Below are 14400 nucleotides of genomic sequence, written 5' to 3'. Positions count from 1 at the left end.
GCCCGCTTCTCTTCAAGCTCATGATTTCCTGGTTGTACAGTAGGCATTAAGCCACACATTTGTGTTATGGTGACAGTTAGGCCTGATGATAGGAGATGTGTATCTAAGACCAGTTAGGCCTGATGATAGGAGATGTGTGTCTAAGACCAAAGTAGACTTTGCCCATTGGATTGCAAAAACCTGAACTTTTAATTGTCAGTATCTAGATTGATAGGTCAGAGTTACCTGGAAATATTTGGGAATATTGTGCATTTTTTGGAAATTGTTTGTAAAAGTTATTTGTGCTCCTTTCTTTGCTATTTTATATTATACTATCATTATTAACTTAATGTGATTCTGTTGACCCATGGATGTGGATTTACTTTCACACTTTTTTTCACTCCTAAAAGAAGCATATAATTGTTGCCATCTCTTATAAGATGGAAGAATCCTTTTCTATTTTCTGTTACTCAGCAGGAGTTTCTCATTTTTGGCTAGCTTTCAGATTTCTAAATAAACATTTGCTTTTTGCTTATTTATTTATTTTTTATGATGAAGACAAATGCACACTGGGAGAACCCACTCAGTGTACAACATGTAGTGGTAAATGGGAGAGGAGAAAAAATAGGGACACTCAGATTGGATTTTGCAGTTTATTAATTATTATTTTTATTTCTCTCCATAGATTTTTAAAGTCTTCTTCTAGGGGTTTCCAGCAGAGCCAAATACTAGAGAAATCTTTTCCGCTCCTCTGAAGAGTGAAGTGAGCAAATACAACCCAGCAGTAGGCTATTGAAGACAACAGCCCCAGGTAATGTCTTCTTTTCTCATTATTATTGACATGTGTTCAGTAGTGCTCAATAATATGTTATACTTTTTTTTTTTTTTTTAAAGCAAGTCTGCTTGAACTTACACATCCAAGTGAACATTATCTTGTTTAAAGTAGTCTTATGGAGAGGCTATATTTTATCCTCTATGCAAAGCATTTTAAAAAATCTTAAGAGTTGCCTCTTGATTCTCTGGTAGCATTCTTTTAAGCGTCCTGTTTTCTCTGGTGGCAAATCTCAACCTTGTAAGGATATATTTAGGAAAAGTCTTAACTTATTTAGAGGTTGGGTGATGATCATACCTGCGGTTCTCTAATTTTGATGAAAACCCAGAAGGAGCAATTACATAAGAAAACCAGTTTTTCTTTTTGTAATTTGAAGACTCATACATTGTATTGAAAGTAAATTCTGAGAAGTGACTCTGAGTTTCAAGCAATGGTAGTGTTGTTAAAATAATTGATCAGGCTACATAATTTACAGAGGCACATACTGTTTATTTGACTGTATAAATGTTGATATTCTTTCTTATTAAAATCAATCAGTCAATCTGTCAGTATTGTAGTAGAGTTCCTATGTTAATCAGAAACTTCCTTATTAGATATGCTTCTAAGGCTTTCTAATTTGCCTCTTATAAATGATCTTCTTGAGGGAGGTGTTTTGCAGTATTTCCCAAAGTATTACTAGAATGCTTGTTAAAAATACACATTAAAAATTTCATATTAGTAGGCCTGAAACTAATGTATCAAAATCAGAATCAAAATAGTAGGGGCAGGACTTGGAAATCTGCATTTTGCAAGTGAATGTCAGCAGAGATTGACAACCTGATCCAGTAAAATCAGACCTCTACCTATGATCTTTGTATTTTAAAAAATTTAGTGTAGTTATTATATAGACACAAAACAGCTATTTATGATTGTGTGCTTTTCTGGGAAAAGTACGGGGAAGGAAGGGTTGGGGAAAGATTTGTTAAAGAATCCAAAATTACAGCTAGATAGGAGGATTAAGTTCTCCTGTTCTATACCATGTTAGAATGACTATAGTTAACTATCCAGCTGTAATTTTGTATCCTTTAACAACTCTCTCCCTAACCTCCCCTTTCCTCTACTCTTCCAAGTCCTGTCATTTTAGACACAGTTTAGAATAAGGAAAAGAAAAGCCTATAATCATAAATAGCTGTTTTACGTCCATGTAGGAATTCTCATGAAGTCCTGTTTCTAATTAAGATATTTCAGGAACAAAGTGTTATTGCATAAATTTGGAGCTCAATTAGGCTAAGATTTAATAATTGTTAATAGGCATTGAGTTTGTGTTTAAATTTTGTGTTAGTCATTTGTTGGATAATGACTTCTTAAATTTGAGATATGACTCTGATGAACTCTGAGTTTTGGTCTTAAGGTTGGAATGTGTGTGTGTGTCCCCTGTTACAGGGCTTTTCCCAGTTAACTCCAACTGTTGTACTGGACCGAGCACAGAAAGTCAACACCAAGACAAAAGTATGCCAAATTACAGGGTCTTTATTGCCGGCGGCCACGGAGGACTCACGTCTCTCCAACCCGTGGCCCCGAAAGGAGGGTGTCAAGACCCTTTTATACCCGTAAAAATCACCTTGGGTGTGAGGGAGAGGGGCGGGGGTGGCGGTGAGAGGGTTCCCGACATTCCAGTGGATTCCTGGGTGAAGATGGGGTGAGGGGCTCCAGACATTCTGAGGGCCAGGGGCCTTTTTGACATTCTGGTTGTTACTTAAGTGATTTACAAAAGTCAAGATTAGCATTTGTTTACACATTGTCTGGGTAAGGTGGTGATTATAGTCCTTAATTACTTATTCACATTTGGGTTATAGAGAGCAGTTTCAACAGAAAGCTGAGGTATGGTTGAGGTGTCCAGTTTTATGGGGTTTTTACCATGTCACACAACCAATGAGAGATCCTCTAATGTTTTAGGGAGTTTTAATTTCAAGGTCCTAAGTAGAATCAACATTCTTATGATAAAGAATTAGCCACTCGTGAATCCTGGGAAAAATCTATAGTTATTTACAACCATTCACCTGTCTGTGCAATAGAAGTTGTTTGGAACATGTTCTTGCCTCTTAGCTCTAGAAAGTGGCATGTATGAATAGAATGACTTTATATTGGTTTTGAAAAGCTCAGAAACCAAATATTGTTGCCTTAGATGTGAGGTTATTTTGGGTTGTGCAGGAGACTGTTGGGAGTGGGGTGTGAAGAGTACAAAAGCAAATATGTGTGAAGGGAAAGGCCTGGCAAGGATACTAAGAAGGTAGAGGAAGCAGCTAAGGTGGTTGTAGGACTGTCTTGGATAATGAAAGGATCTAACACTTGGGTGTATTGTTTTCTTCTGAGGAAATGATGGTGGATACTAAAGGTAGCATAACAAGGAGCACAAGTGGAAAATGGGTTTGAAGATGGACTCTGAAAGCTTGAAGATAGTATGATGCAAAATGTGTATGATAGTCCTGAGGAGTGGCTGTCAGTAGAATTCATCTGTTATGAATTTTGGATGTGTTCTCAGAACAGTGAGACAAATAGCAGGTAGAGACAATTACAGATATTCTGAGCTGTTTTGAGAGAATTGTTATTTGAATATGCTGTTTCAGGGTTAAGAATCGTCTACATGAGAAAAGAATAGCAGTTATGACAGCATTAGAAGGCTGTCCTTTCTAATGTAATGCTGGGAATGTCTGAGTCATGCAGAATTGGGATGGTTAGTAAGGAATGTTTCCCTGTGGCTTCCCTGGCTTTGTGTGGAGCTGGTGGGAAGCCATTTTCAAAAATGATTTTGAATAAAATTCTAGCCTCAAAACTGTTTTAGTAAATAACACAAAAAGATACCTAAAAAGTGACTTGTTAAGAGTCAAATAATCAAACCACCTACATAATGCTAAATCTGAAATTTGTTCATTTTGCACATATCTTTTTTTATCGATTTTTAAGTTATCTCTCTCTACCTTCTTTTGTAAATTTAGTCTTTTAAATTTATTCATCTATTTTTGTCTCTTCACATATTCTATGGCCCTTATAATTTCTTTCTAGCATAGTTTGGATCTTTTCCATTTTTTTTTTAATCTGTTCTAATTGACCAGAATGACCTAAAATAAATATATATAATTTAAGTTTGGTCATGTTTTCATTTTTTAACATCATTTTCTGAAATACCCTTGTCTTGGTCTTTAAGGATGTATGTAGCGCCACACTGAACTGATGTACTCAGAGAGAAGTCTGTAACAACTCTAGTCAAGACTAGAGGTTCTCAAAGTGTGGTCCTCAGATGAACAGTGCAAAGTTCACCCGGGAACTTGTAGGAAATGTAAATTCTTGGGCCGAATCAGAAACTCGGAGGGTGGAGCTCAGAGTTGTTGTTGTTGTTGTTTTCACTCTGGTTGCTCAGACTAGAGTGCAGTGGCATGTTCTTGGCTCACTGAACGATCCTCCCACCTCAGCTTCCTGAGTAGCTGGGATGACAGACACATGCCACTATGCCTGGCTAATTTTTGTATTTTTTGTAGAGATGGGTTTCATAATGTTGACCTGCCTTCTTGAACTCCTGGGTTCAAGCAATCTGCCTGTTTTAGCCTCCCAAAGTTTGGGATAACAGGTGTGGGTCACAGTGCCTGGCTGAAATTTATATTTAACAAACCCTGTAGGTCAGCGGTCTCCAACTTTATTGGCACCAGGGACTGGTTTTGTGGAAGACAGTTTTTCCATAAGTGATGAGGATGGGATGGTTTGAGAATGAAACTGTTCCACCTCAGATCATCAGGCATCAATTATATTCTTGTAAGGAGTGCGCAACCTAGATTCTCACATGTGCACTTCACGATAAGTTTCGAGATCCTGTGAGAATCTAATGCCACCGCTGATCTGACAGAAGTTTGAGCTCAGGAAGTAATGCTCACCTGTTGCTCACTTCCTGCTTGGTGGCTTGGTTCCTAATATGGCACAAGCTGGTACCAATCCAGGTCCTGGAGGTTGGGGACCCCTGCTCTAGGTGATTCTGTTATGTGCTGTTGTGCAAGCCATTATTATCTCTTGTTTTGGTCTCTTGAGCAGATAGATTAGGGGTTCTCAAACTGTGTTCATCTCAATCACCTGGTGAGCTTGTTTTAAACATCTCAAGAAGCAGATGATTTTTCCTGACTTCATACCAAGAGATTTTGATTCAGGAGGTCTTGGCTAACTCAGTTTATATGCATCTCAACAAACTCTCCAAAATAGTTCTCATATCTATAATATGGATTAAATTGTTGTCTCTCACTTTCTTCAAGCCCAAAATTGATGGGATTTAAAATGGCTCTTTGGGTTTAGTAACTGAAAACTTGGGGCCAGAAATTTATTTGCAAAATGCAGTTTGGATTATTTTTTCCTGAAGCCAGATTATGTTCTGATTTCTTGCCTTGAAAAATATTTTCTTGCCAGGCATGGTGGCTCACGCCTGTAATCCGAGCACTTTGGGAGGCCGAGGCGGGTGGATCACTTAAGGTCAGGAGTTCGAGACCAGCCTGGCCAACATGGTGAAACCCCATCTTTACTAAAAATACAAAAATTAGATGGGCGTGGTGGCAGGCAACTGCAATCCCAGCTACTTGGGAGGGTGAGGCAGGAAAATCACTTGAACCTTGGAGGCAGAGGTTGCAGTGAGCCAAGACCACACCACTGCACTCCAGCCTGGGCAACAAGAGCGAAACTCCATTTCAAACAAAACAAAACAAAAAAACCCCAGTGTTTTCTTGCCTACTATATAATATTTTTCTGGGGCTTCTCCTCTTGGTAAGGAAAAGAGCCTTTGGCCCTAATAAACTTGGAGATTTCATTATGTAGTTCTTCTAGATAATTCTTTCAAATAGTAAACTTTAAAGCGCTATTCTAGGGGATGCCACTTTTTATTGAGATGTATCTTTTTGTCCCTGCCCTTTATTTCTTGTCTCTAAGCCTGTTCCCTGTGGATGATGGTATGTTTTCTTCATCTCAATGTCATTCATATTTTTGTTTTTTTCTTTAGTTTTTATGGTACTTCTTTATTAGAAGTATTGTTTGTGAGTCTTCCTCTTCTTTTCAATCATTTTTTCCTCTGTCTACCCCTCGGATTTAGGAAATTTCTAAGCTTTTTTCTTCCTTCCACATCTCACCTACATGTTCTTCCCTCAGGGCCTGCTTTTTCATGTTGTCTAGGGACTTCCTCAGATATCACTTTAGCATCCCCCTTATAAAGTAGCATCTGATCCCACAACTCTCTCCTAAGCTTTAGCCCCGTATCAGCTGCCTACTCAGTGTCCCACAGTCAGGTCAGGTTATCATGTCTGGCATTGAACTCATTGTTCTTCACACCTGAAATCTGTGCCTTCTTTCATATTCCCTGTATTGGTGAATGGCATCACCATCAGCCATCAACCAAATGTAGCTAACATTTATCAGGTGCTTCCTGTGTGTCAGGCACTAAGAGCTTTCATGTAATTCCTTACAAAATCCTTTGAGATAGATTCTATTATTTTTCTCATTGTACAGATAAGGAAACCGAACCACATAGAATTTAAGAAATTATCTCAAGGTCACAAAAGTATTAATTAGTAGAGATGAAGTTCAAGCCAGGCTGTCTGGTTCTACAGCATGTAGTTCTAATTACTGTGCTTTCATGCCTTTCTTTGTCAGTAGCTCAAGCCAGAAATATAGGATTATCCTTTACTGCATTCTCTTCCCCTCTGCATATCTGCTTGAGATTCTTGAGTTCACTTACTAAATCTCTCTTAAAACTACACTTCTACTTCTCTGCATTCCATTGTAAGTGCTCTGGTGCAGGCCTTCATCATCTCTCTTCTCAACTACTATAATTGGTGTCTTCTTTCCATTCATTTCTTTATATTATGCCCAGTGTATTCTAATCATGCCACACCTCTGCATTCACCAGTGTAGCTCCTCCACAATCAGTCATCCATTGTGGGCAATGCTTCTCATTTATCCACATGTGCAGGTTTGTTACATGGGTACACTGTGTGATGCTGAGGTTTGGGGTATGAATTATCCCCTCACTTAGGTAGTGAGCATAGTACCCAATAGGTAATTTTTGAGCTCTTTCCCCCCCTCCTTCTGTCTCTACTCTAATAGTCTCCAGTGTCTGTTGTTTCCGTCTTTTTGCCCCTGTGTATACAATATTTAGTTCCCACTTATAAATGAGAAGATATGGTATTCGGTTTTCTGTTCTTGCATTAATTCTCTTAGGATAATGACCTCCAACTGCATCCATGTTGTTGCAAAGGATGTAATTTCATTCTTTTTAAATAGCTGCATAATATTCCATCATGTACATATACCACATTTTCTTTATCCAATCCACTGTTGGTGAGCACCTAGGGTGATTCCGTCTTTAGTATTGTGAATAGTGCTGTGATTAGCATGTGAGTGCATGTGTCTTTTTGGCAGAACAACTTAATTTCCTTTAGGTATATACCCAATAATGGGATTACAAATGCTGCCATAGTATCCCATTCTTTTTCTTTCATCTGACTCATCAAACTGTTTTAGTTGTTTGTTCAGTTACCTCTTTTAGACTGTGAGCTGCATCTTATTTATTTCTGTGTGTCTATCACCCAACATAAGTATTTAATATTGATTATATGAAAGGACAAATTAATATTTAAATGAGCCAACTGATTTCTACCAATTCTACATGTTTCCTGTCTTTGTAAAATAACTCTAGCTAGTGGAGAGAGAGTGGGAAAATGGCAGATAAGAGACAGTATTAACAGACAGCTCTCATTTAGACAGAACAGCATGTAGAGACTCACACTGTGAACTTTTGCTCCAAGAACCACCACAGGAACATACCAGGAAAACCGAAAGAATTCACATACCCTTTGAAAGAAGCAGCTTACCACTGCAAACTCTGCATGACAGCTGAAAAACTGAGTTCCCAAGGTATGAGAGGAAGAAAAGTCTGCCTCTGAATCCACACCCCACTGGGAACCTGAAAATCCTGAAAATCCAGGCCACAGGAGGAGGATTTAAGCTTATCTATAACTGAAATGGATTTAGGGGGCTGAGTGAAATATAAAAGTAGAAGCAGCAGTGGGAAGAGCCCTGTAGGCACTCCAGGTCCCCAGTTCAAGTTCAGGGAAGCCATTCCTGGCCTTATCTCACAGGGATTTTGGGGAAGGGAAGGCAGCCAGCAGAACTGGGAAGGGGCCACAGAGTGAAGGAAACTCCTAGCTGAACTTGGTAATAATTTTAACTGAGCACAAATTTTCCTGAGTAGCATCTAGGGTTGAGGGGTGAACAGGAAGTACAAATACGAGTGCAGAAGCCGCAGCCAAAGGGGTGGGCAGGTGGGGAGGGGTGAGGCCTGAGAGCCCTGCTTGCTTTCTTAGCAGGGAGGCTTATAGCCTGGGGTAAGACCTCAGCTGTGCTTACCAGCTACTGGATATAAACTCAGTGCTGTTATGGGGGCATGACAGGAGTGAGACTGGGATTGCTGGGAGCTGGATGAGATCTGTCACTGCTGACTTTTCCCCCTCTTCCCCAATGACCTGTATGGTGTAGCTGGGGCAGTCATAATCCCTCTGGGAACATAACTCCATTAGCCTGATAACCACCCTCCATCCCCCACAGTGACCACAGAAAGCTCCACCCAAGGAGAGTCTGAGTTCAGACACCCCTAGCCCTGTCCCCACCTGATGGTTTTTCTCTACCCACTCTGGTACCCAAAGCCAAAAGACATAAACTCTTGGGAGTTCTATGGTCCCACCCGTCACCTGAGAAACCCTAGTATTTATCCTGTCCTATGAAGGGCAAGATTGTATCCCCATTCTACTACTGCAGCAGGTGTTCTCTTGAAAGTGCCACCTCTTGACTGGGGGCCAACCACAGCAACTCATAACAGAACCCTGCTCCAAAGAAGAAGAAAACCACAGTTAATTCTACCGCCTGCAACTCCCTGGCTAACCAGAGGTCCTGAGTCTGTTTATTTGACAGCTTCACGGCTAGCATATACAGCGTTTGAGAAAACCAAAGCACTAAACAAAACTAAAACCAAGGACTCCCAGAGTTCACTTCACTTCCCACCCACTTCCACCAGAGCAGGTGCTGGAGACCTGAAGATGGATCACATCACAGGACTCTTTGCAGACATTCCCCAGCACCAGCCCAGAACCTGGTAGCCCTACTGGGTGGCTAGACCCAGAAAAGCAATAACAATCACTGCAGTCTGGCTCTCAGGAAACCTCATATCTGGGGGAAGGGGCAGAATACCACATCAAGGGATCACTCTGTGGGACAAAAAAACGTCTGAATGGCAGCTCTTGAGTTCCAAATCTTTCCACTGAAACAGTCTACCCAAATGAGAAGGAACCAGAAAAGGAATTCTGGTTATATGACAGAACAAGGTTCTGTAATGCCCCCAAAAGATCACAAGCTCTCCAGCAATGGATCCAAACCAAGAAGAAATCTTTTAATTGGTACATTAAGAATTCAGAAGGTTGATTATTAAGCTACTCAAGGAGGCACCAGAGGAAGGTGAAAACCAACTTAAAGAAATTATAGAAACAATACAGGATATGAAGAAGCCTCCAGAGAAATAGATATCATAAAGAAAAGACAATCACAACTTCTGGAAGTGAAAGACACACTTAGAGAAATGCAAAATACACTGGGAAGTGTCAATAATAGAATCTAAAAAATAGAAGAAAGAGCTTTAGAGCTTGAAGCTAAGGCTTTTGAATTAAGCATCTGACAAAGACTAAGAAAAAAGAATTTTAAAAAATGAACAGTTTCCAAGAAATTTGAGATTACGTTAAATGACCAAACATAATAATTGGACTTCCTAAGGAAGAAGAGAAATCTAAAAGTTTGGAAAACTTATTTGAGGGAATAATCAAGGAAAACTTCCCTGGTCTTGCTAGAGATCCAGACATCCAAATACAAGAAGCTCAAAGAGCATCTGGGAAATTCATTGCAGAAAGATCATCACCTAGGCACATAGTCATTAGGTTATCTAAAATCAAGTCAAAGGAAAGAATCTTAAGAGCTGTGAGGCAAAAGCGTCAGGTAACCTATAAATGAAAACCTATCAGATTAACAGATTTCTCAGCAGAAACCCTATCAGCCAGAAGGGATTGGGGTCGTATGTTTTATTCCTGAAACAGAATAATTATTAGCCAAGAATTTTGTATCCAGTGAAAATAAGCTTCATAAATGAAGGAGAGATAAAGCCTTTTTCAGACAAATGTTGAGAGAATTCCCCACTGCCAAGCCAACACTGCAAAAAATGCTAAAAGGAGTTCTAAATCTTGAAGCAAAACCTCAAAATATACTAAAATAGAGCCTCCTTAAACCACAAATCTCACCGGACCTATAAGACATTAACACAATGAAAAAAACACAGGTATTCAGGCAACAACTAGCATAATGAGTAGAACAGTACCTTACATCTCAATACTAACGTTGATTGTAAATGGCCTAAATGTTCCACTTAAAAGATGCAGAATGGCAGAATAGATAAAAATCCACTGACTGGGTGCAGTGGCTCATGCCTGTAATCCCAGCATCTAGCACTCTGGGAGGCCGAGGTGGGTGGATCATGAGGTCAGAAGTTCAAGACCAGCCTGACCAACATGGTGAAACCCTGTCTCTACTAAAATTACAAAAGTGAGCCAGGTGTGGTGATGCACACCTGTAATTCCAACTACTCAGACGACTGAGATCATGCCACTGCACTCCAGCCTGGGTGACAGAGCAAGACTCTATCTCAAAGAAAGAAAGAAAAAAAAAAAAAGCACCAACCAGGTATCTGCTGTCAAGAGACTCACCTAACACGTAAGAACTTACATAAATTTAAGGTAAAGGGGTAGAAAAAGATATTCCATGCAAATAAAAACAGATAAACCAAAAGCAAGCAGAAGTAGCTATTCTTATATCAGACAAAGCAGACTTTAAAGGAACGGCAATTTAAAAAGACAAAGGGAAGCATTGTATAATGATAAAAGAATTAGTCCAGCATGAAAAGATCACAATCTTAAATATATATGCACCTAACACTGGAGCTCCCAAATGTATAAAACAATTACTACTAGACCTAGGAAATGAGATAGATGGCAACACAGTAATAGTGAGGGACTTCAGTATTCCACTGACAGCACTAGACAGGTCGTCAAGAGAGAAAATCAACAGAAAAACAATGGTCTTAAACTATACTCTAGAACAAATGGACTTAACAGGTATTCACAGAACATTCCTTCTAACAACTGCAGAATACGCACTCTTTTCATCAGCTCATGGAACATTCTCTAAGATAGACCATATGATAGGCCACAAAACAAGTCTCAATAAATTTAAGAAAATTGAGCTGGGCATGGTGGCTCATGCTTATAATCCCAGCACTTTGGGAGGCTGTGCTGGGAGGCCGAGGTGGGTGGATCACCTGAGGTCAGGAATTTGAGAGCAGCCTGACCAATATGGTGAAACCCATCTCTACTAAAAATATAAAAATTACGTGAGCATGGTGGTGTGCATCTGTAGTCCCAGCTACTCAGGAGGTTGAGACAGGAGAATTGTTTGAACCTGGGTGGCACAGGTTGCAGTGAGCCGAGATGATGCCTTTGCCTTCCAGCCTGGGCAACAGAGCGAGATTCCGTCTCAAAAACAAAACAAAACAAAACAAAAAGGGTGGGCACGGTGGTTCACACCTGTAATACCAGCACTTTGAGAGGTCAAGGTGGGTGGATCATGAGATTAGGAGTTCAAGACCAACCTGACCAATGTGGTGAAACCCCATCTCTACTAAAGATACAAAAATTAGCTAGGCGTGGTGGCGCATACCTGTAATCCCACTTGCGCTGGAGGCTGAGACAGGAGAATCACTTGAATCTGAGAAGTGGAAGTTGCAGTGAGCCAAGATCGTGCCATTGCATTCCAGCCTGGGCTTCAGAGTGACACATCGTCTCAGAAAAAAAAAAAAAAAAAAAAGAAAATTGAAATTATATGTAGTACTCCTCTCTCAGACCACGGTGGAATAAAATTGGAAATTAATTCCAAAAGGAATGCTCAACACTATACAAATACATGGGAATTAAATAACCTGCTCCTGAATGATCTTTGGGTCAACAATGAAATCAACATGGACATTAACAAATTCTTTGAACTGAATAATAATAGTGACACAACGGATCAAAACCTCTGGATGTAGCAAAAGCAATGCTAAGAGGAAAGTTCATAGCACTAAATGTCTACATCGAGAAGTCTGAAAGAACACAAATAGATAATTTAAGGTCACCACAAGGAACTGGAGAAATAAGAATAAGCCAAACCCAAACCCAGCAGAAGAAAAGAAATAACAAAGATTGGAGCAGAACTAAATGAAACTGATCAAACTCAAAAAGGCAAAAGATAAATGAAACAAAAGTTGGTTATTTGAAAAGATAAACAAAATTGATAGATCATTAGTTAGATTAACCAAGAAAAGAAGAAGATCCAGATAAGCTCAATATGAAATGAAATGGGAGATATCACAACTGATACCACAGAAATACGAGAGATTATTCAAGGCTGCTATGAACACCTTTATGGCTACAGACTAGAAAACCTAGAGGAGATGGATAAATTCCTGGAAATACACAATCCTCCTATATTAAACCAGGAAGAAATAGAAACTCTGAACAGACCAATAAGAAGTAGTAAGATTGAAACAGTAATAAAAAAATTGCCAACAATAAAGTCCAGGAACAGATGAATTTGTAGCAGAATTCTATTAGACATTCAAAGAAGAATTGCTACCAATCCTATTGAAATGATTCCAACAGAGAAACAGGGAATCCTCCCTAAATCATTCTGTGAAGCCAGTATCCCCTAATAGCAAAACCAGGAAAGGACATAACAACAACAACAACCAAAAAAGAAAAAAAGAAAACTAAAGACCATTATTCCTGATTAACATAGATGCAAAAATCCTCAACAAAATACTAGCTAACCAAATCCAACAGCATACCAAAAGATAATACACCATGATCAAATGGATTTCATACCAGTGATGCAGAATTGGTTTAACATACAAATGTTAATAAATGTGATACACCACATAAAAAGAATTAAAAATTATATGATCATCTCAATAGAAGCAGAAAATGTATTTGACAAAATCCAGCATTGCTTTATGATTAAAACCCTCAGCAAAATCAGCACTGAAGAGACATACTTTAAGATAATAAAAGCCATCTATAACAAACCCACCACCAACATTATACCGCATGGGGAATAGTTGAAAGCATTCCTCCTGAGAACTGGAACAAGACAAGGAAGCCCACTTTCACCACTTCTATTCCACATAGTACTGGAAGTCTTAACCAGAGCAATCAGACAAGAGAAATAAAGGGCATCCAAATTGGTAAAGAGGAAGTCAAACTGTCACTGTTTGCTGACGACATGATCCAATACCTAGAAAACCCTAAAAACTCATCCAAAAAGCTCCTTCTAGATTCTGGATATTAGATCTTTCTTGGATGCATAGTTTGCGAATTTTTTCTTCCATTCTGTAGCTTGTCTATTTATTCTGTTGATGGTTTTTTTTTTGCTGTGCAGAAATTAGGTCTCACTTGTCAATTTTTGTTTTTGTTGCAGTTGCTTTTGGTGCCTTTGCCATGAAATCTTTGCCAGGGCCTATATCCAGAATGGTGTTTCTTAGGTTATGTTTCAGGGTTTTTATAGTTTTAGGTTTTACATTTAAGTCTTTAATTCACCTTGACTTGATTTTTGTATATGGTGTAAAAAAGGAGTCTGGCTTCAATCTTCCGCATATGGCTAGCCAGTTATGCTGGCACCATTTACTGAATATGAGTCCTCTGCAAATAGAGACAATTTGACTTCCTCTTTTCCTAATTGAATACCCTTTACTTCTTTTTCTTACATGAGTGCTCTGGCTAGAACTTCCAATACTATGTTGAATAGGAGTGGTGAGAGAGGGCAACCTTGGCTAGTGCCAGTTTTCAAGGGGAATGCTTCCAGTTTTTGCCCATTCAGTATGATATTGGCTGTGGGTTTGTCACAAATAGCTTCTATTATTTTGAGATACATTCCATTAATACCTAGTTTATTGAGAGTTTTTAGCATAAAGGCTGCTGAATTTTGTTGAAGGCCTTCTCTGCATCTATTGAGATAATCATGTGGTTTTTGTCTTTGGTTCTGTTTATGTGGTGGATTATGTTTATAGATTTGCATATGTTGAACCAGCATTCCATCCCCAGGGTGAAGTGCACTTGATCGATGGAACAGAACTTAGAGGCCTTGGAAGTTAATGCCACACATTATAGATGTCAAACATCTATAACCATCTGTTGTTTGACAAACCTGACAAAAACAAGGAATGGGGAAAGGATTTCCTGTTTAATAAATAGTGTTGGGAAAACTGGCTAGCTATGTGCAGAAAGCAGAAACTGGATCCCTTCCTTACATCTTACACAAAAATTAACTCCAAATGGATTAAAGATTTAAACATAAGACCTAACACCATAAAAACCCTAGAAGAAAACCTAGGCAATACCATTCAGGACATAGGCATAGGCAAGGACTTCATGACTAAAACACCAAAAGCGATGGCAACAAAA

At 39.2% G+C, this 14400-nt stretch overlaps 1 protein-coding gene across 4 annotated transcripts in view; it reads left to right on the top strand.

Moving 5' to 3' along the window:
• The window catches only part of FAM160A1 (family with sequence similarity 160 member A1), a 278667-nt gene that overhangs the window by 79466 nt on the left and 184801 nt on the right, over positions 1 to 14400 (top strand). For all 4 annotated transcript variants that reach the window (XM_032246417.1, XM_032246416.1, XM_032246414.1 and 1 more), the window contains exon 2: positions 665 to 790. The gene's annotated coding sequence lies outside the window, so the exon portion shown is untranslated. The remainder of the gene's footprint in view (positions 1 to 664; positions 791 to 14400) is intronic.

The sequence above is a fragment of the Sapajus apella genome, unplaced genomic scaffold (assembly GCF_009761245.1).
Source record: "Sapajus apella isolate SASKATOON/1434 unplaced genomic scaffold, GSC_monkey_1.0 scaffold61, whole genome shotgun sequence".
In the NCBI taxonomy this organism is placed as follows: Eukaryota; Metazoa; Chordata; class Mammalia; order Primates; family Cebidae; genus Sapajus; species Sapajus apella.
Note: the sequence above shows the minus strand (reverse complement) of the source record. Positions and strands in the feature narration are given on the sequence as shown.